The following is a 22,940-nucleotide window of genomic DNA, read 5'->3' as shown; positions in this document are numbered from 1 at the left end:
AACCTTTGCTCATACTTTAACCAGCCTGATATTATCCCCGTGTCCTTTGTCTCTCAACCACTGCTCGGAGAGACTATCCACAGTAAAGGATATAAAAAGCTAAATCCAAACAGAGTACAAGGAATATTATCGTTGCCAACACCAAAGACCAAGACAGACGTAAGAAAATTATTAGGGTTAATTGGTTACTGTAAATTATGGATAGAAAGACATATGAAACTGGTTAAGTTCTTATACGATAAGTTAGTAAAAGACGAACCTATAAATTGAAATGAGGATGATGAGAGAAAACTACAGTAATTTCACGATTATGAGCCGTACCATTTTGACTAAAATTTTAGTCCGAACCCAAATTGCGGCTTATAATCAGGTGCGGTTTATATACGGACAAAGAACAAAAAGTTGCTGTTATAGTTTGGAGGAGAGGGGTCTGCTGAGAAAGGCAGGAACTTCTCTTTGAAATGGAGAATGTAAACCCCCTCCCTCCCTCCAAATTATTATAATTTTGAAATCAAGGGGTTTTCAGGCAAAGATATGGGAATTCGGAATAACAGTTATTTTCTAGGGAAATTAAAATAGCAATACAGTACTACAAAAAACCAAACTCCAAACCCTGACAAAGTCAGAGTACAACCTGACACCCCGTCAGGCAGGGTGTTCGTAACAGTCCCATTAAATGGTGGCTGTAGTCTTTGTAGTGACAGATGTGTTTCAGTTGAAGCAGTGCTCCTGTACAAGGTGCAGTTTCCCTCCGGAGGTCCAGTGGTGATGTGGAGAAATCCGGTTTTCCTCTGGAGTCCAGTGGAGAAAGGGGCCACCTTAGTGTCCCAAAACCTCTGTTTTATCTTGGTAAGAAATGTTGGGCTCTTTCCCCCGGCTGGAGCAACTTCCAATGGGATGAAGTAATTTTATCAGTCCCACAGTGGGACTCAATGGGCCATTAGCAGAAAATGACTCCCTGGAGGAAGGATGGGTTGTGAAAAGATAAAGAACAATGCCCTGCCTGGTTTCAATGGATGGCCCATTAGCAGAATATCTGCCGTTGAGATAAGGATCACTGCCCCCACCCTCAACAGATGGTGATAGAATAGATACCTTTTATCACACTCTGTATTGTAACGCGCGGCTTATAATCAGGTGTGGCTTATATATGGACAAAGAACCAAAAGTTGCCGGCACCCGGAAGTGCAGCTTATACTCAGTGCGGCTTATAATCGTGAAATTACTGTAACTGAACTTAAAGAAAAATTAACCACTGCCCCAGTTTTAAGTTTACCAGATTTGAATCGGTTGTTTGAATTATTTATTAATGTTGTTAATATTTTGCAGCCAGAGCACGCAGGACATGAAGGAAGACTCAGAAGCTGATTTTCTCAGGTTTCCAAGGTTGTTTATTCTTTCTTATACAAGGAATTTTCTCTCTAGCTTACAACGGTCCACTCTGCACTTCGTTCAAGGCTCTTCTCCTGCCCTCCTGGGCAGGACTTATCCTTTATACTCTAAATTACGCATACATTGTTTGCAATTAATCACACAGCTTATGGTGTGATTGTACAGGAATGGTGTGGAGTTCGGAAGCCTATAGCCTATGTTTCCAAATTATTAGGTCCGGTTGTTAGACGATGGCTGATATGTCTCCAGATGGTAGCAGCTATGGTTGCCTTGGTAGAAGAGGGTTATAAATTTACCTTTGGGAACAGAATTAAAGTGTACACTCCACATGATCTAAAAAGTATATTAAACAAAAGAGCAAGTAAATGGATCTCTGATAGCAGACTTTTAAAATATGAATTAATTTTAAACCACAGTGAAAATTTAGAGCTGACTATCACAAAAGCTAAAAACCTGGCACAATTTCTATACAGTGAGTCAGAGGAAGAATTAGAACATTGGTGTCTAGAAACCATAGATTTACAAACCAAAGTACGCGAAGACCTTTTGGATTTGGAACATCCGTTAGTTGGAGGAGAAATCTTTTTTACAGATGGCTCATTGAGGGTTATAGATGGGAAAAGACTATCTGGATATGCGATTATAGATGAACAGAGAAAGCTGGTATTAGAAAAAGGGAAACTACCTGCAAGTTGGTCTGCACCATGTTGTGAGATCTATGCTCTGTTCAAAGGACTGAAGTGGTTAAACAATAAAAAAGGGACTATATATATAGATTCAAAATACGCATATGGAGTTGTACACACCTTTGGAAAAACTTGAACTGAGAGAGGATTTATTAATTCAAAAGGAAAAACTTTAATTCATGAAGGTCTAATTAATGTGGTGCTAGAGGTCTTGATCTATTTCTACAGAAATAGCAATAGTACATGTGAAAGGACACCAAAAAGGGGACTCAAAGGAAATAAAAGGGAATAACTTAGCAGACCAAGTAGCTAAGAGAGCTGCCATGAAGGACACAGAGAAAGTTCTTCGGTTGAAGGAAGTGGAAGATAAGAATATGGGGATAAAAGAGATGAGGATGTACCAGTGTTCAGTGAACGGGAGCAGGAGGAATTACAAAAACAAGGTGCCATTAAAAATAGCAGGGGAGAACAGAGAATGCCAGATGGAAGACAAGTATTAAACAAAGCATTAACAAGAAAGGTATTAGAAAATTTACATGACTCAACCCATTGGGGAACTCAAGCTCTCTGTGACCATTTCTTAAGAACTTATGTGTGTATGGGAGTATTTGAAGTTGCAATGACTATAACAAGGGACTGCACGACTTGCCAACGAGTAAACAAGAAAGTGATGTGGCGACCACACCAAAGAGGAAGGGAATTAGCAAGGAGACCCTTTCAGAATATACAAGTAGATTTTACGGAGTTACCACAAGTTCAAAGGTTTAAATATTTATTGGTAATAGTAGACCATTTAACACACTGGGTTGAGCCCTATCCAACAACGAAAGCAACAGCAGAAGTGGTCAGTAAAGTTTTATTAGAGCAAATTATACTGAAATATGGAGTAATAAATACTATTGACTCAGATAGAGGTCCTCCGTTTACGGCGAAAATTCTACATCAAATTATGGAAGCTTTAAACAGCGCATGGAAATTCCATACCCCCTGGAGACCACAGAGCTCTGGAAGGGTTGAAAGAATGAATCAAACAGTAAAAATAGCCCTAACCAAATTGATGGAAGAAACAAAAATGAACTGACTGAAATGCCTTCCCTTAGCTCTCTTGAGAGTAAAAACTAAACTAAGAGCAGACATAAGGGTATCACCCTATGAGGTGACGTTTGGCTTACTCTTCTTGACTACCCAAGGTAATAGCGGTACATATGAGGAAGGAGAACAAAGTGTAAAGAAGTATCTACAAGTTATAACCAACACTTTAGAGAAGTTAAGAGAAAAAGGTTACCTCCCTCAATTGACACCAATAGATTTTAAGATCCATAAATTTGAACCTGGAGACTGGGTTTTGATAAAGGTATGGAAAGAGCAACCTCTAGTCCCAAAGTGGGAAGGTCCCTTCCAAATTTTACTAACCATAGAGACAGCTATCCAACCCAAGAGAAGGGATGGGCTCATGTCTCTAGAGTAAAGGGGCCAGCCACTGCACCCACCGAATCTATCTCAGCTTCCACTTCCACTCCTACTGAATGGATGTCAACAAAAGTAATGAATACCAAATTAGTCCTGGCAATGAAGCCATGTGAAGGATTCTCTAAGTAAACAACAGAAAAAGAGATGCATTAAAAACTTCTAAACTTTAAATATATTTAAGAAAGATGTATACTTTTTAAAGTTTTAAAGTAATTTATATTAGTAACCATAAAGTAATCTATCCAGTGTTTGTAATATATTTAAGATATAACTTGTTAGGATGTATGCTTTTAAAGTTTTAAGTAATATATATATATATATATTAACTGTAAAGTATTATACAGGTATGTTTTTAACATCTAGTATTTCTTGTTACAGATCCTAAATTCTGGAAAAGATAGAACATCCTCCCACACATCTAGCAATCTGACCTTAAATACAAAAGGAAAAAGTTGATACAAAAAGGGAAAGTGAGCTCCTGTAACTGGAAGTATAATAGTAGACGGTAAGAACATTGCAGCAGGGGACAAGACCGGATCAGGATACACTTTAGCCACATAAAGTGGTTGATCCTCTGAATGGGATTAAAAAGTGGGAAGACATGAGTGGGAAAGTGCCGTGTACCAGACCCCTGTTTGTATTAACCCTCCTAGTGATGGGCATTCAAAGAGAAGGAACTATATTGTGTGATAAATGTTACTACTGTCCGTTGTATGCAGGAGACTCTCAGATAGCCGTCCTCAGAACCCACTGTAACCTGAGCCCTAACTGTGTCAATTTTTACAACTAACAACTTGTGTTTGAGGACGGCAAAACCTATTGGCTATATATTGGCTATACGAAAATACAGGGAATTTTAAACAAAATTGCTGGGAGAATGTCGTATCATGTGGGTTGTGTGATCTCTTTTATGGTCAAAGATCACTCACCGCACATAAATGGTGGTTTGAGAATTCTTGTTTTGCAGCCAGAGCACGCAGGACATGAAGGAAGACTCAGAAGCTGATTTTCTCAGGTTTCCAAGGTTGTTTATTCTTTCTTATACAAGGAATTTTCTCTTTAGCTTACAGCGGTCCACTCTGCATTTCATTCAAGGCTCTTCTCTTGCCCTCCTGGGCAGGACTTATCTTTTATACTCTAAATTACACATACATTGTTTACAATTAATCTCCAATACATGACACCTACATTGCATTGTCCAGTTTTCCCTTAAACCAATCCAGAATTGACATCCTAACCCAAAAGATGGATGACAAGAAGAAGAAGAAGAAAGAAAGACATACCACGGTCTAAATCCTCCATCTTGTGTTCAGACCCTTAATATAAACAATTTTTAAAACTTCACTTTTCTACCTTTTAATGCTCTAATTTATACTCTACTTATTTTTGTGACATTGTAATTCTTCATATAAAGATGGTAATTTCTCCTAGGGACTTAGATCGAACTCACAGGGGTTTTGGGCACCTTGCCAAGGCTTCTGAGCCCCCTGCCCAGATTCCAGGGAAGCCAGGGGAATATCCTGGGTTCCCACACTATCAAAGAAAGGTAGATCTGCTCTGAAAAAGACACCTGTAAGAGTTGAAAATACCGGATTGATGCAAAAGGGCAACCAGAACTCAGAAACAGCCAAAGAAGTTTGTAAGACATACCAGAGGCTCCGAAAATTATACCAAGTTCATGAAGAAACAGTTTAAGGTAAATGATTGATGCAGGCTTAAGCCCGGTCAAAGTTTTAGAGGGGGGGATTATTATAGGTGAACTGTTGATGAATTGTTTGTTGTTTGTGTATGTTTACCCAGTTAACTGTAATTATTGTTAGTATTTACCATTTGCTGCTAATGTTTTGGTAGCCAATTGTCTCACCCATATACCCTTTCCCTTCCGGGTAACGCCTCTGCTGCTCCCCTAAAATGATGCCCGTGAGGAGGGTGATGTCCTCACTGAGCTGTAGGCCAATGAAAGGAGTGCAAAGGACACTGGGATGCTATTCGGAGTTAAAAGCCCCTTAAAACAATGAGCCCAAATAGCATCTGGAACTGAAAATAGTGTTCCCAGGCTGGGAAAACAGTGTAGAACATGAATTTATCATCCCGAGCTGCTTTGTTCCATCGCTATGACTTGAACAGCATCCTACCAACATGACCCCAGCCCTTGACTACGAGCCAGAACAGTCTTTCTATGGACCCTGTGAGGATGGAAGGCCCAGCTCTGCCTGAGGACAAAACTGCACTCCTCCTCCTTCACGTAATCCAACAGGAACAGCAGTGGTGTGCGCAACCCTTTGGGTTCCCCACCCAAAGCTGACCTCTAATAAAAGCCTTACAAAGGAGCAGGTCTCCTGGCCCATTTATTTCAATGGAGTCTGAGGGTTGATATGGTTCAGGGACCTACAGGGGCTGTGAGAACCATGGAGACTTTTGAGGGCTGCAGATGATGTGATGGTGTGTTGGTTTGGCACAACCTGGTTTTTGGTAGTGGAGTGGCCAGAGGGGTAGCTTCTCTGAGAAGCTGCTAGAAGCTTCCACCATGTCTGACAGAGCCAAACTCTGATGGCTCTGAAGACGGACATACTGCTGGCCCAATTAGAGAGATTGGTAAAGCCTCTGTAATGACATACTTAAGAAGAAAATTGAAAGAGTGCAAGCGCAGTTTTTTTACAGGGCTGGCGAAGCACCAGGGCCAGGGCCATCCTGGAGTGGTTGGCGGCAATGTGTTGCCACGGCAGCTGCTATCTCGGCATGGCCTGTGGTGAACTTTGCTTGCCTGGCCACCCCTAGCCAGCCATGTTTTGAGCAAAAAGGGCAGGGGCAGCGTTGGTGGCTTCTTCCTGGCACCCCGCATGAAGAGAGGCATTAAATAGTACCAGTGCTAGGGTGGCTGCCATTGCTGCTCAGTTAACAGCAGGGCCGCCTGGCCAGCAGCAGAAATATGATTCCCCAACATGGAACTTAGACGAGATAAACTTCTTGGCACTATGGCATCTTGCAAGAATCTTTGAATTGGTAGAAGGTGACAATGGTATCTGCAAGCAGCAATTTTTCTTCTGGTTAGAGAAGAGGAGGAAGTGAGGACATGTGAGTGAGAAAAACATGGCGACACCAAGGTCAGGGGAAAAGAAGGAAGTGGAGGAGGTGCTCCAGGTGTCAGACCTGAGATTCATCTGCAAGCCACGGTGAGTACCACAGTGAAAGAAACTGTCCTGTTGTAATACGTGAAGTCCATGGGGCATGCAGAGATCCACTTGCAGCCTGTGGGAAAAGTGCTCATGCTGGAGTGGGTGGATGCCAGAGAAAGCTGTGCTCTAGTGAGAGACCCGAATAGAGAGAGAGGGCCCTTGCTTCCAGAGATAGTGAGAGAGGGACCATGCTTCCAAACTAGAGCAGCCTATCCTTAAAAGACTGCACCCTGTGGACAAGTGACCCATGCGACAACAGTTTTGCCTGTGGGAGGGACCCCATGGCATAGCAGAAAAAAGACTGCTCTCCCTAAGTGAACAGAAAAGACCTCAAGTGATGAACCGACTAAAATCTGCACACCTTGTCTTCCTGCGCTGTTAGTGAGAAGGAGGGCGGGACTGGGTGAGGGGGAAAGGTGCTTTAAAGGCTTATTTTTACTTCTCATTATCCTCCTCTGTTAATAATAAATTTACTTCATACTTTTAAATTTGAACCTGTTTTGCTTTTAGAGTGTTTTTTTCCTCCCAATCCTTATCTCAATTAGGAGCCCTTTGTTTAATCTTTTTCTGCCTAACTGTAGCAGAGAAAGGTTAGCTAAGGACTCTTGAGGGTGCCTGGCATTTGGCCAGTGTCAAATTCTAACACAGAGCTATGGGGTTTGTGAGTGCCATTCAGTCTGTGAGATCTGTTGGGTCTGTGAGACTCAAGAAGGCTGAGGGCTATAGAGGCTGTGAAGGCTATGTGGGCTTTGTGTTCTTTGATGGGTGTGGGATACTACGAGATCTATGGTGGTTGTGAAGGCCAGAGGGGCTTTGAAGTCTTTGAGGGCTCAGTCCTGTGTGGGCTCTGGAATCTACTGGTGCTATGAGAGCTATGGGGGCTGTGAGGTCTGTGATAGCTGTAGGTGCACTGAGGGCTTTGTGGCTTATGAGTGCTTTGGGAGTTTGAGGTCTATGGGGGGTGGGAAGGCTATAGGGGCTTGGAGGAGTGTAAGGGTGATGGGTTGTGTCAGGGGCATATGTGGGGTCTGTGGGGACTGAAATGTGTGTTTGGGCTATGCAGTCTATAGGGGCTATTGGGGTTGTGAGGTCTAGGAAGGCTGTGAGGGCTCAAGGGTGTTGGAGGACTACAGGGTGTGTGAGGTCTTTCACAGTTTTGAGTTCTGTGGGAAAGCTACAGGGGCTGTAAGGCCTATGGGGCCTCTGAAGGTTATGGGGTTTGTGATGGCAGCAGGGTCTGTGAGGGTTGATATGGTACTGTAGGCTTTGAAGGCTGTCGAATCTTGGTGGGCTGTGGTGTTTGTGGGGTCATTCAGGGCTATGAGGGCTGTGACGACTAAGGGAGTTTTGAAATCCACAAGGATTGGGTGGGCTATGGGTCCTGTGGTGTCTGTGAGGTCCATGAAGTCAGTGAAGACTTGTCTCAGACATCCAATTGAATTCCATTCAGTCGTGTTTCAGTATGACTCAAGATCATGTTGTCCAAGCTCCTGGTAGTTCTCCACATTCTCCCCAGAAATCTCTTTATTTGAAAGGAGATCGCCAAAAATAAGCACTGTTCTTCAGGAAGACCTTTTTGAGCAGAAGAATGATTTTGATCTTGTGTTTGACAGCCTTTTCCTACATCTCAGTAGAGCAGTCACATTTTTGCAACACCAAATTGGCTCAAGACATTTTAGGATGCTTGGAATGCCTGTGTGTGTGGTAAGTGGTAAATCACTGTTGCCTCATTTTCTATTTGTGAACTACCATGAACCAGGATTTTCTGTAAAGCAACTGCTTTGTCTCCAGCTCACTTTTTTGCAGCCAATTATTATTCCCAGCTGTGTGTAATATTACCCTGTTGAATTACATCCTCTTTAGTTCAGATCTTTGTTCCAACTCGTTATGATTTGTTCAATTTCAATTAGATCTTTCAAAATTATTACAGTGCTCATGTTAGAGATAATAACTGAATCAGGCTGAATTAAAAAGATTTAAGCAGCAATTTTTATTTTTTGCAATCGAAATATGGTCCTCAATAGCCACAATTAAAATGACAGCACTGAGCCTGGGATCTGCACTGGATGAACACACACACTGATCCAACCTCTATTGCATTGGATCCCCCTGTGTTCACAAATGTCATCCTGGGCAGTCTGTTTTTATACAGTTTTTCTGGTCTGGGGCAAAAGTCCTCTTTTCCTGTCGTGGATTCCCATATTCATGTAGTCTCCTTTCTCCACAGTGAACTGGACAAAACAGTTTCTGGGCAGCGATGAATTTTGATGCATGCAGATTTTGGTTTATGGGAACTGGGTATTGAAATGTAGATTTTCCTGAAGACCCTGGTTATCTTGATTGATGATACTTATTGAGTGCTCAGGGCTGGGGAGTTTCCTGGACTGCCTCATAACGAGTCACCTCTGTTGGGGCTGGTTCTATTAACTTGCTAATTGCGGTTTTGTTAGCGGCTGCAGTGCTGGAATTCTATGAAGCAATCTTTTCTCCTCGCTGTGGCTCAGTGTTCCTAAAGTTACTTTAATACACTCTTTATTTATACAAACATGATTCATCTTTCATAAAACACGAATTACTTTATAGCATATATCACACTCACTTGGGTAGGATATCCTCCACAAATATGATAAGAATATTCCCTATCCTGTTCCCTCACAGAAGTAGTTCAGATCTTGGGATGGAAACTTCTGGAAGACTAACTGTAAACAACTTGATAATACCTTTGAGTGCCATTTTCTAAGCATTTCAACCAAGTTTCATGTAGCCAATGCTACTTGATCCCGCTTAGGAGAGCATTAGCTGATATATTGTCAGAAGCCTTGCTGCAGTGAAGATTCCTAATTTGGTTTTGAGATGTTACTGCTGTTATTAATCTTATCAGACAAAGCATTACTTAATAATTACCAATAATTTGCTTATTCTTCCACTAATTTGTCTGATATAAATAAAGCTAATTGGCCTCCAACTATAATTTTCTGCTTTAGGGTAGGCACTGTTTGCTTTTTGCTGGTCTCGTGGAACCTCAGTATCTTTTCTGAGTTCTTGAAGGGAATTGCTAACAGTGTTCAGATTACTTAACCATTTTTCTAAATGTGTTATGTAAAATTGCAGACAATCTTTGTAAGCATCTTAAATAGTTTCTTTCTGTAGTTTAGCTTGATCATTTGTTTGTATGTTAGTGGGTTTGGATGGTAGAATTAATTCTCTTCATAGTGGCTTTTGTGGGGCTGTGTTTTGGATTTGGACTATTCCCCTCTAAATCATCTGGTTACAGCTGTTCTTTTCCTTTTGTATTTATCCAAATACTGTCACTGATTGTGTACCTTATGTCTCTTTTTTCCTACCTAGGCTTTCTGAACAAACTCTCCATTTCCAATAACCAGTTATGACCGTTTATTCATAATTGTGGTTAGGAATATAATGACTTTCAGTTCCTCCTGTTTATTACCCACATTGACACACCAGTGTGCAGTGCCTGGGTACAGTGCCAGGGATACTTTCTTCTTATTATTTCTCTAGTGTAATAGTCAATAAAATAATTTTCCTCGTCTCTTCGAATTCTTCTGCTTTCCCTATGCTTTTGTGGTTTATCTGAACCCGTGGTGTGATAAAAGTAATCTGAATGCAATTTAATTCACACCATTTATAGACGAATAGTAGCAATTCTTAAATGGGAAGCTGGCCAGAGAGTCCTAGTATTTTTATTTTTTTGTAGTGTGTGTGTGTGTGTGAAACGCTCTCCTTTGCCCGCTTGCCTTGTCAGCTTTGAGACAGGTTTTTTATGACAGTTCAGCTCAAAAAAGACCATGTAACAAACCGATCTCTCGACCTCAGTGACAAGAAAACAGCCTAAAATAAATGCCCACATGGGCAGTCTGGCTGTCCCAGGGGCAATAGGACACAAGCCACTGGCTTTTATGCTGAAGTTGTTTTATTGAAGCCTGTGATCTAACATTCCTTAAGATTTTGCTGAACCACATCTGAAATGGGGAGAACAAGCTGTATAGATGCTGTGGTTAATTTAAATGTAATTTGTTTCACACACAATCTAACAAGACAAACTGTGCTAATTTAAACATATCTAAACATAAACAATGGTGATATTTAATTAAGCATAGATATTTACTTTTTAAATATTTGTTTAACCACACCAAAACACTGCCTATAAGCAAACACAATCTACCACTTGGCGAGACCAAAGTGTACAAAACTTGGGGTACAAAATCTGAAGGCAAACTTAACTTGTTTTTTCTAAAGAGCACTATGATTTATAGGTTGCTTCCATTGTCCTTCAGTTGTGGGTGAGGATTTTGAGATGTTTCAGTGCCTGCCAGATGCTTTCTGGCAGGTGGGAGAGAAGCATATATCCAAATTAGGGTGGGCAGCAGCAGAGGGGAGGACTCTGCCCCTCTGTTCAGGTGAGACCCCAGTAACCTCCAGCTCTAGCGTCCCGGCACAGGAAGGACATAGACCTGTCAGGCACCAGGATGATCAGAGGGGATGGAGCACTTCTGCTGTGTGGAAAGGCTGAGAGAGTTGGGATTGTTCAGCCTGGAAAACAGAAGGCTTTGGTGTGACCCCGGTGTGGCCTTTCATTACCTGAAGGGAACTTACAGGGAGAATTGATTTATAAAACCATGTAGTTCCAAGACACAGAATTGCTTACCACAGGAGAGCAGGGTTGGATTAGATATTACAAATAAATTTTTCCCTGTAAGGGTGGGGAGGCCCTGCCACAGGTTGCCCAGAGAAGCTGTGGTTGCCCCATTCCTGGAAGTGTTCAAGGCCAGGCTGGACAGGGCTTGGAAGAAGCCGGTCTAGTGGAACGTCCCTGTCCATGGCAGGAGGGTGGAATGACATGGTCTTTAAGGCCCCTTCCAACGCAAACCATTCTATAATTCCGTGTTCCAGAGGGGGGCCGCACACGAATTCAACACCGACAGCAGGGCAGGCCGGGCCGACCGCGGGGTCTCTCGCACCCCCCGCCCCGGGCTCCCAGCGCAGCTGTCTCGGCTGACGGCGGACGCCAACCCTCCTTCACGCCCGCCCTCACGCCGTGTCAGCCGTGCGCGCGCACCCGCCCGCCCTCTCGCCGCCGGAATGTGGGCTACGCTGTCCCGGGCCTGAGGCGGCTGCGCGGCCCCGCCGGGCTGGAGGCGGAGGCAGCGGCAGCGCGGGGAGGACGGCCCGGCTGCACCGGTAAGAGATCGGGACTCTGCCCCGGCCTGACCCGCCGGGGCGAGCGGAGCGGGTGTCGTGAAGGGCGCAGGCGGGGAGGTCGCTGCTTCCTCAGGAGAGCGGGCGCAGGAGGAGGGGGAGCCGTCGGCCCGCCTCGTGTGACGGGCGATAGTGCCCAGTGACCTGAGGTGGCTCCTCCGCTGGCCGCGGGCCCTCAGAGCGGCGGGGGCGCGGGGTAATGGTTCCGCTGGTTCGTGTTGTTCGGTGTTTGTCTGTGTATGTGGAGTTTCCTGGGCAGTGGCGCTCCGGGAGGAGTTCGAGCACAGCGCAGGATTTAAAAAATGAAGTTGTTTTCATGGTCAGGAAAGCGACAGCGCTGTGGAAACGTTCATCTCCTTGCCTCCTCCGCGGGAAAAGTGAAGTCACCTTCCCAAGAGCCCACACTAGCAAACTGCTGTCCTAAATCTGTGCCTTCTGCGTGCGTCGGATTCATCTACGTCTACGTTGTGTTTTGTTTTGGGGTGGCGTTCCTTTTTTTTTTTTTTTTTTTTTTTCCTGATGGTTTGTTTTATTTCTAGTGGTTTGTTTTATTTTTAAGCCCTCTTCCACTCTCTCCTGACCCATGAGCTGGTACAAAAATTCTTGTCTTTAGATAAAAGTACTTGAAAACCTGGTGATACTATCTGAAGCAGGTACGGCAGTGAGCGAAATGGACTTGGTGACTCTCCTCGTGTATAAGTTCCTGCAGTGTCGTGTGTACTTTGCTCCTGCTGTCACTCTCTTAAAGCTGTGTTGCTAAGACTGCTAGGTTTGGTAGTGCTCTGAATATGTCATATCCTACCACATTTCCCAGTTGTGTGCGTGTATGTATCCATCCAGTGTATGCCTGAGAGGGGGAAAAAGGATTAAAAATGTCAGCTCTTAAAACAGAGAAAAATCTAGTGACAGTTAAGAAATAACGTCTTAGGAAAGCATTGCTTGTCTCTCTCACTGTTGAGCTCTAGTCTGACAACCGCATTGTTTTTCAGCTAAAACTTTCAGAAAGGCAGGTGTGCTTTCATTTTCTGGAGAGACATCTTGTTGACCGTGCAGGCAATATATTGTTATCCCTTTACATGCAGAAAAGGTACTGTGACTTTATTTAACCAAACCTTTATATACAGGCCAAATCCCAACTGCCTGTCAGACCAACCTGGCTCCAGATTGTATGAAGATTTACTGGGCCTATAAGGTTGGTTCTGCAAATTATGCCTCTGCCTAAGTTTTAAGGAGGATTGTAGCTAACTCTGTTTATGTGGGTTAAATGGTAATAATTATATGACTAATAACTTACTTTGTAGTTTAAATTTGAAAAGACTACAAATACAGTTACACTAAGTGCAAATTGACTCCAATGTTGTAATAATGATGCCAGTGAGTGTCCGGAGGGGAGCCAGCACCAGCTGCCGAACCCCAGAACTCAGTAAGTGATGGAGTCTTCCACTACTTTCTGTTTTAGGTAGAGGTAGGAGATCATGCTTTTTTCTGAAAGGATTCTGGGACTGTGAACAGCTTGGCTGTACATGTAAGAACTGTAAAAACTGCTCTGCAGTGTTTGCTTTAAAATGGTTACAGTGTTGGTATTGCTTGGTTAACAGTATTATTCAGTCCTTTAAAAAGTGATTCACAGATTAAGATTTGGTGGTGTTAGTAAGGGGATTGCAAGAAGATCAAGTTTATAATGTGGCTCTTTTGTTTTCCTGGTGTACTCCGTAGCATTTCAAGACAGTCTGAGTTGTGGCTACTCCTTCCCTTCTCTCATCAAAGGGACTTCTGCAGCCAGGAAGTGAGTAAAAAGAACTAATCTGGTTAAAAATATGTAGATATGTGCTTCTAGTTCTTCTTTTTTTTTGTTCCCTGTGGTACTGTGATGACAATAACTTCCTGACCCAGCTCTCTTGCCTGGCCATGTGGACATTGGCTCGGTCTGGAGGAGGAAGTCAAGTGTTGGTAGGGGAGAGAGTGAAACAGACACAGGTGTTGTGTGGGTCCTTAGCTGGGACCTGGCTTTATGGTCAGTAAGTTAATGGCAGAAGTCAGTGCTGCTAGAAGAAGCTACATTGTGGGTTTGATTGACTTCAGCTACTTGTGGTGAAAGTAGCAATGATAGTAAGGTGGCGGCTCTAATTTAAAAATAATTAGTTGTGTTTTGCTATTACCTCTGCTGTAATAGGAAGGCTATTTCAAACTTGACTGACCTTAGTAATTACACTATCTGATTTCTAGTCTAGATTAATTTGTCATGGGATTATACTCATTTTATGCACCCAATGAACTGATAGGTTTGCTTGGCACTCCTGATCTTGGTAAAAAAAAAGGCGTTTTTAACAAAAAAGACGCAAAAATGTGTGGAAATGCACCATGGAAGGTTTCTTTTTTGGGCCACCAGCTACACGGATCATTCCTGTAATAATTATCATCTTCTCCCCATTAATTTTAATCTTGACCAACTAAGTGAGAATTAAAATGTGTTAAAATTAGTGAGAATTCAACATGAGCTTCCTGGAGGTGTCCTTTTAGTGAGGGTTAAATTTTTCAAGTATATTTTGATAAGACGTGTTTTTTGGCATTCATACTTTTGGCAGTTTGTTCCAGTCTCAGCCTTAATCTGTTATACTGTGAACCTGTTGAAGGAGCCAGTATTGTAACTTGGATTGCTGAAGGGATTCTTTCTTCTTTGATGGAGTCCTAGTCCATAAACAAAGACTGACGTGTTTGAAAATTACAGTAATTTCACGACCATAAGGCGCACCGGACTATAAGGCGCACCCGCCGGGAGTTGGCAAAATTCGCAACTTTGTAGATCAGATAAGGCGCACCGGACTATAGGGCGCACTTTTTTTTTGCAGCGAGGCTCCGCCCCCAGCTCCCTCCGCGCGGTTGCTGGCCGAGGCCCCGCCTCAACCCGGCAGTCATTGGCCCCCGGGCCCGCCTGTACCTGGCAGGGGCGGTGCCGCGGGGCCCCAGGCCCGCCTTCATCCGGCGGGGCCGGGGCATGGCCGCCACCCCTCCGTGCTGCCTCTCCGGGGCCGGGCTATGGCCACCGCCCCTCCGTGCTGCCGCTCCGGGGCCGGGCTATGGCCGCCGCCCCTCCGTGCTGCCTGCACGGGGCCGGTGGGTGCCTGTGGAGGGGCGGCTCCGCCTCCACGGGGCCAGGGGGTGCCTGTGGAGGGGCGGCTCCGCCTCCACGGGGCCGGTGGGTGCCTGTGGAGGGGCGGCTCCGCCTGCACGGGGCCGGGGGGTGCCTCTGGACGCGCGGCTTCGCCTGCACAGGGCCCGGGCGTGTCTCTGGAGGGGCCGTCCCGCTTGCACGGGGCTGGAGGGTGCCTCGGGAAGGACGGCTCCGCCTCCACGGGGCCCGGGCGTGCCTGTGGAGGGGCGGCTCCGCCTCCACGGGGCCGGTGGGTGCCTGTGGAGGGACGGCTCCGCCTCCACGGGGCTGGAGGGTGCCTGTGGAGGGGCCATCCCGCCTGCACGGGGCCGAGGTGTGCCTCTGGAGGGACGGCTCCGCCTCCACGAGGCCCGGGCGTGCCTCTGTAGGGGCCGTGCCGCCTCCACGGGGCCAGGGGGTGCCTGTGGAGGGGCGGCTCCACCTCCACGGGGCCGGGGGCTGCTTGTGGAGGGGTCGTCCTGCTTGCACGGGGCCGGGGGGTGCCTCTGGAGGGACGGCTCCGCCTCCACAGGGCCGGTGGGTGCCTGTGGAGGGGTGGCTCCGCCTCCACGGGGCCGGTGGGTGCCTGTGGAGGGACGGCTCCGCCTCCACGGGGCCGGTGGGTGCCTGTGGAGGGGCGGCTCCGCCTCCACGGGGCTGGGGGGTGCCTCTGGAGGGACGGCTCTGCCTCCACGGGGCTGGAGGGTGCCTGTGGAGGGGCGGCTCCACCTCCACGGGGCCGGGGGGTGCCTCTGGAGGGACGGCTCTGCCTCCACGGGGCTGGAGGGTGCCTGTGGAGGGGCGGCTCCACCTCCACGGGGCTGGTGGGTGCCTGTGGAGGGGCGGCTCCACCTCCACGGGGCCGGGGGGTGCTTCTAGAGGGGTCGTCCCGCTTGCACGGGGCCGGGGGGTGCCTCTAGAGGGACGGCTCTGCCTCCACGGGGCCGGTGGGTGCCTGTGGAGGGGCGGCTCCGCCTCCACGGGGCCGGGGGGTGCCTGTGGAGGGGCGGCTCCACCTCCACGGGGCCGGAGGGTGCTTCTAGAGGGGCCATCCCGCCTGCACGGGGCCGAGGTGTGCCTCTGGAGGGACAGCTCCGCCTGCACGGGGCTGGGGCGTGCCTGTGTAGGGGCGGCTCCGCCTCCACAGGGCCGGGGTGTGCCTCTGGAGGGGCGGCTCCGCCTCCACAGGGCCGGGGCGTGCCCGCCCCTGCTCCGCCCCACCTCCACCTGGCAGCCATGGCCCTGCCGGCTCCCCCCGTGGCTCACAGCTCGCACTTCCGGGTAGGCAATTTTTTTGAACTTTGTAGATCAGATAAGGCGCACCGGACTATAAGGCGCACTTCCGGGTTCCAGGGAAAATTTTAGTCAAAAGGATGCGCCTTATAGTCGTGAAATTACTCTACTTATTTCACCTTTTTCCTATATTTTTAACTTTACAGAGAAACAAAACCAATGTGTAGATTATTAGAAAACCTCTGTGGCTTTTAAGGTGTTTATTTAAATTTACTGTCAGGAGTGTTCCCAGAGGGGACTTTGTGAAGCTAACAAACTAGTGTGTTTCGTGTGACTGTAAACAGAACATAAATCCATAAATGGAGTTCCAAAATCTGTTTAATAAGTTAGTTGATTGCTCTGAAAGGTGAGTAAAGCCCTTGTGGAAAACTTCTGTTAGGTTGTGTCTTTCCATGGAGTATTTCTTACTTTTTGGAAAGAGTAGCAGGGACAACTGTCTTTCTAATGTTTTTAAGTGGACAGAGGGAAAAAGTAGCTTTTGCCACAAAGTGAGATGGGTCACAGCCCTTGGCTTTCATACTCTTGTTATCCCTGTATGATGAATCCAGGGTATCAAAGAAGATGTGGGTTTTTTAAGACCAAGTAAGCTTAAAAGTGAAAAATTTTTCTGATGCTGGAAACGTTCCCTGCTTGTGGGAGAAACACAGAAGTACAAAGGGAAGATGTTCTAAGGGTAAAAAGATAAGAGATATGTACATTTCTGTGTACAACACTGGATGTAGGCTTACTGTATGTACAGAAGAACTGGAATTTTGAAATACATGATTAAAAGTAATAAACCTGATGCAAAACCTGCTGAAGGAAAGTTTCTAATGTAGAATAATTGGCAGGTCAAATAGTACATTATTAAAACAGAGTCATTTAAGTTAGAAGGGGCTTCTGGAGGTCATCTAATGCAGCTCCCTGCATATATTAAAGTAGGAGTAAATTAGATGAGATTGTTCAGCCTTTAGCACCTTTCTCGGTAATCTATTTCCGCATTTGAGTGCACTCAGTGATTTTTTTCTTTCCTCCCTCCATTTAAACTAGTTGAAATTTACTTTCTATCTTGTGTCTGTTGCCTCTTAACATGTCAGTGTCCATCATCCACAAGAGTCCAGCTCTCTCTTCTGCACCCTTTCATTAGAGAGCTGACACTCATAAGGATTCTTTAGAGCTCTTTTCTTGACCAGATTGCACAAACTTAGTTCCATCAGCCTCTTGTACACCATGTGCTCCTGCCATCTGGCCAGCTTGGCCTCTGGATATGCTCCAGAGTGTCTGTGTGAGTCCTGCACTGGGGAGCCCAAACCTGGCTGCAACTGCAAACACTGTCTCACAGGTGCTGAGCAGGGATCCTTCCCTGGACCTGCTGCCTGAACTCTTGCAAACAGCCCGTGCTGTGCTCGGCTACCTTTGCTATGAGGATGTACTGGTGATTTGTTTTCAAAATTTTATCTGCTGGCATCTCCAAATACTTTTCTAAAAAAGTCACTTTTTATCTAGTTTGTGTTCAACCTGTCTTGTCACAGGAGGTTGTTCTGTCTTTGATAAGGACCCAGTGTTTACCTTCATTGAACTTCACAAGGTATTGCTAGTGCCTTTCTCCAGCCTGTCCTGGTCCCTCCTCCCACTTTGGTGCCATTGGAAACTTACTGAGGATGCCGCCTGTCCCTTTATCTAGATGACTGATAAAGACATCGGATGGTACTGCTGGTTTCAGTGGTGATCCCCAGGGGATGTGACTGCAACTGCCTGGATACTGTTTGGTACACCTGGTGACTGTTCTTTCAACTCAGCAGTCCAGACGAATTCCCAAACACCTCATGGCTTACTTCATGCCTGTCTAACCAGTTTGGCTGTATACTGTGATACTGTGGAAGACTGTTGTTAATGGCCTTCAGTGCTCTTCCATCATCTGCTAAGCCCATTGTCTCCTTGCAGTAAGCTCTTGTGTTCATCAGGCATCAGTTGTCCTTGGTGAATCCATGCTAGCTATTCCCTGTCATCTTCTTGTGCTTCTTGAGCAGAGGGATGCCTTCCAGGAGGATTTGCTCTGTAATTCTCTCATGAACTTAGGTTAAACTGGCTGATCTGTAGTTGCCTGAATCCTCCTCCTTGCTCTTGAAATTGGTTGTGATATTTATCTTTTTTCCAGTCAGAAGGAACCTCTACCAGTCTCACGGCCTTTCAAAAAGTGGTAGAGTGTGGTATCTCAGCTACACTGACCAGCCCCCTCAGGATTCTTAGATGTAGCCCATCTGGGTGAACATAGATTGTAACCAGTGCTGAAGTGCTTCCAAACTTCATCTTTCTCTTTTGGAGCGAACTTCTTACTCCAGCAGACTGCTGCTGGGTTCAGGGGTCTGTAAGGCTTCTGAGTGGACCTTGCTAGTGAAAACTGGGGCAAAAAAAGCACATGTATGTCATCCTTTTCCATGTACTTTGTTAACAACTGACTTTTTCCACTGGGCACAGAGATCACTTCTTCCTTACCTTTCCTTCTGCCGCCAGTGTTGATTTTTCCTAATACCATCCTAAAACCTGTGTCTTTGGGCTGCTCTTGGGTAGCTTTTCCAGCATCTGCCTGCTGAGTGCTTGTGAAACAGAGGTAAAAACTTTTGTATCTTTAAATATGTAAAACTCGAAATTAGTTGAAGTGTTGGATAATGAATGATTATAACCTCAGTGTATTGTGGGTGAATGGAAGATGTCAGTTCCCCCTAAGCAAGCAGCAAGCATTATCAAGCTTTTTCATAAGGGGGTAAGTCCTGCCTGAGATGTAGAGTGCAACTTGTACCAAGGAGGCAAAGCAATGAAAAAAATGATCCACATCTCTTCTTTTTTTAGATTCATTTTCTTCCCCCATCTCTGAAATAACTAATTCCACATAGAAATTTACAGCTTCAGTGTATGTCCTTCCCCTTTTATTGAAAAGGAAATGTTAATATTTAACAGCAAGATGGGTGGATAAATACTTGATGCTTTGGAATTAATTCAGTTATTTTCTGTTGATGCATGTATTCATTTTAGAAATCATTGGGATAAACTAAAATTCTGGAAATGGAAGCATGTTTTTTTCAAGAAAAATAAGGGAATGAGTTCTTGAGTTATAGTCTGTGTAGACAGACAGTCTGAAATGAAGTTCTTGGTTAGTTTAAACCCTCTGCATGTATTTGATGTTTCCTACAGTTTCCTAACTGGTGTAAGTGTGATTTGTGCTGATGTTCTGGTGACTCAGTAGTACCAAGGTAAAGCCTTGGGTATGTCAGTTAGTGGTCTGGCTGTTCTATCTGAATAGGGCTTTGGTATCTGTTTGGACTAGAAATACCCTTTTTGGCATGGTTGGGAGTTCTGAGGTGTTTTCCAGTAGAGTAGAAAGATTTTGCAGTGGAATTACACTTTGATGCAAAACAGTGCACATCAACTGTGGTAATTAATGGTAAAATTATAATCTGCACATGCACAGCATTTGCCTTCATGTGTGATCTTTCATTTTACATTAGGCTACTTGAAAACTCTTAAATAATAAAGCTTATTACTTTTAATGGTGAACAACTTCCTGTCTTAATTGCTCAAATTCTTGGTATCTCCCACCTGATTTCTATCTAGAGAAGAAAAGGTAAAAGGGCAGAGAAAAAGAAAGTGAAAGGTGTTTTTGAGAAGCAGTAAACTGTCAGAACTGGATTTCAGTCAGTGAGTGAATCTAAGTGTGGATCTTGAAGGCTGTTTGCTAAATGGCTTAGTTAGGGTTCCATGTCATTCTTGGGCTTAGAAGTGAAATAAGTTGGTTGCTGCCATGCAGTATATCAGTGACACAGGTGAGGAATGAAATCAATGTGAATGTGACTGACAACAAAGTCCTTTCTCAACATGTGCTATAAAACTTGTGTAGTAGTAATTTTTTTAAATGAAAGGAATCAGTTTTGAGTAAACAGTCATGACCAATCCCTGGTCTTCTCTTGCAGGCAAATAAACATGGCTCTCAGAATGTCTCTTATATTGTGTGTGTGTGTGTTTGTATTTACTTATTAATTCTTTCATCACCAAAGCCTCTGTATGTTGTATTGCAAGGTGTGATGGTACAAGTTTCCAGAAGACAATTACTGTAATTTCACAATTATAAGATGCACCATTTTGACTAAAGTTTTGGTCCGTACCCGGAAGTGCAACTTGTAATCCGGAGCGGCTAATATATGAAAAAAAGTTCTGAAATTTGCCAACCCAAAAGTGCGAGCCGGCAGCAGCCCCAAGCTGAGCCGAGCCCACCTGGTCCCGGCGGGGCAACCCCGGACCAGGGGAAGCGAACGTGGTGGGGGCCAGGCGGGCAGCCCCGGGCCAGGGAAAGTGAACGCAGCAGGGGCCAGGGGGAGCGAACACGGTGGTGGCAGGACCGGCAAAACTGGGCCAGGGCCAAGCCCGTCCAGCGCCGGCGGTGGCAGCGGCGGATGGCCCCAAGTGGCCCTGCTGAGCGGCAGTACCGAGCTGACTCCCTTGGCCCTGTCAGCAGCCCCAGGCAGGCCGAGTCTGCACGGCCCCGAGCCAAGCCAGTAAACCCCATGATCCCGTGATTCTGTTGCTAATTGGCAACTTTGTGAAAGTTGCGCTGGGATCCTCGCTGTGAACAAAAGTGAGGCTTACAATCCGGTCCGGCTTATATACGGACAAAGAACGGAATGTTGCCAACACCCGGACCTGCGGCTTATAATCAGATGCGGCTTATACTTGTGAAATTACTGTACTTAGTAATTATGGAATAGTCTTGAGGTTACACTTTTTGTCCTTGGTAAATAAAACTGAAACCTCTGACTTTCAGGGTGTTGAGTTAAGTAGCTGTGCTTTCAGTTCAAATATTGTTGACCTTTCTGATTACATTGTATATGTTGTACATACCTTAAGTCACACACAACCAGATTTTTTGGGGGTAGAAGGCAAATTGCAGATGCTGATCTGTTGCAGTTGTCCATGCATAAGACTTAATTTTTCATTTTGGAAAGAAAAAGAATGTGAGTTGAGGATTTATCCAAGAATCTTATTCAGAGGGTTGACTTTTAATATAAACTAATGATATAGTTAATTCTGGTGTTCTTTGCTACTGTTTAAGGAGATGGATCCTGTTCTGGCGAAGTGATTTTTGCTTTAACCAGAAATTAATTTCCTCCTCTGTTCCCCATAATGTATATTTAAGAAGTAGTTACATTTGAATACTTTGTTTTTCTGTTCAGTACAAATTGTGGTGTTGCAGCTTCACAGTGGTGTAAGAGTGGTATGTTTCCAGGTGGATTTGAATGTTTTGGTTATAAATTCTGTAGCAATCTGCCTTTTCTGAAGTTCCTTCAGTGGAAAACAATTTAAAGAACTTCAGTTTAAATATTCTCACTTGATTACTGCACTTTGCAGAGATCTGATGTTATCCACTATTTTAGCATAGTAAGTAAGACAGTTCTAATTTATACTTCTATTGCCTATGGAAGATATTACTGTTTTTTTTCTGAAATTCGACAAAATCATTTTGCTGAGATCAGCACATCTGTTGCAGTACACAAATTTGTAAAAGTACAAATACATATGTGTAGTTTTAACAAATGCATTACAATTTAACAAGTATTTATGTTTTATTTTTCTCTTTGTTTTTTAACTCTTTATTCTCATCTGAAGATTTTAATTAAGGGCAAAGGCTATGCTGTACCTTTTCAGTGCTCAGGCCTCTGCAGGTGAATCAGTGTGAAAATAAAATGCAAATATTCTTAATCTAGTGCTTTGTCTCTCTCTGTGTATTTAGATACAAAATGCAAGGTCCAGAATTTTAATTTAGAAGTCGGTGGAGAAATTTAATAGCTAACTAAAATTCGAAAATAATTTGGAGTTTTTTTCTTTGTATTTAAATGAGATAATGGTCTATTTCCCTTTATTAAGAATTTGAATGCTGCAAGCTGGTGTTTTTTTCCTTAGAAGCTTGGAGTTTTTAAATTAGCTGTTGCTGAGAAACAAATACTAGATTATATGATTTAGACTGGCTAATTTGAAATGCATGTGGCAGAAAATGGATTTTTTTAAAAATTCTGTAAACCCTTCATTTAATTTTGTTCTACTGGTGTGTACTTTCATTATTTCCTGTTGTTTTGATGAGAACTCAATTAACTGGTCGGTGACAGCGCTGCATAGGTGCCCCTTGTGCTGGCTGCTGAGTTTGGTCTGTGTTCTGTGCAGTGTTATGCTCTCTTTGGTGTTTGTCTAGTGAAGTGTGATCTTAGCAGAGAAAGTGGGGAGATTTGCAGCTTTTTAAAGGTCATTTTTCACCTCCTGCATCTTCCAGATACTATTGAAATCTGTGTAGCTTTTAAGTACCATCATCTTCTGCTTGAACTTAAGGAGTGCAGAACAGCAGTGGAGTTGAGTAAGAACTTTTTGTGTTTGCCAGCAGTTGTTTTCAGAGGAAAACTTCAGCTGGAACTTGGGTCAGGCAGTCTGGTGAAAACTGGTCCTTGGAGAGGCATTGGTCCCTTCTGTTTGCATAGACAGTTTGTGTTTGCTCATAGAGGTACACTCATACTATAAGAGGGTTTTTTAAACCCT

General features: G+C 44.6%; 1 protein-coding gene across 2 annotated transcripts in view; it reads left to right on the top strand.

The window, feature by feature from the left end:
* The first annotated feature begins 11,837 nt into the window (after positions 1-11,837).
* RABGAP1L (RAB GTPase activating protein 1 like) overlaps positions 11,838-22,940 on the top strand; it is a 298,612-nt gene continuing 287,509 nt past the window's right edge. For both annotated transcript variants that reach the window (XM_033067687.1, XM_033067688.1), the window contains exon 1: positions 11,838-11,923. The gene's annotated coding sequence lies outside the window, so the exon portion shown is untranslated. The remainder of the gene's footprint in view (positions 11,924-22,940) is intronic.

This window comes from Catharus ustulatus, chromosome 9 (genome assembly GCF_009819885.2).
Source record: "Catharus ustulatus isolate bCatUst1 chromosome 9, bCatUst1.pri.v2, whole genome shotgun sequence".
In the NCBI taxonomy this organism is placed as follows: domain Eukaryota; kingdom Metazoa; phylum Chordata; class Aves; order Passeriformes; family Turdidae; genus Catharus; species Catharus ustulatus.
Note: the sequence above shows the minus strand (reverse complement) of the source record. Positions and strands in the feature narration are given on the sequence as shown.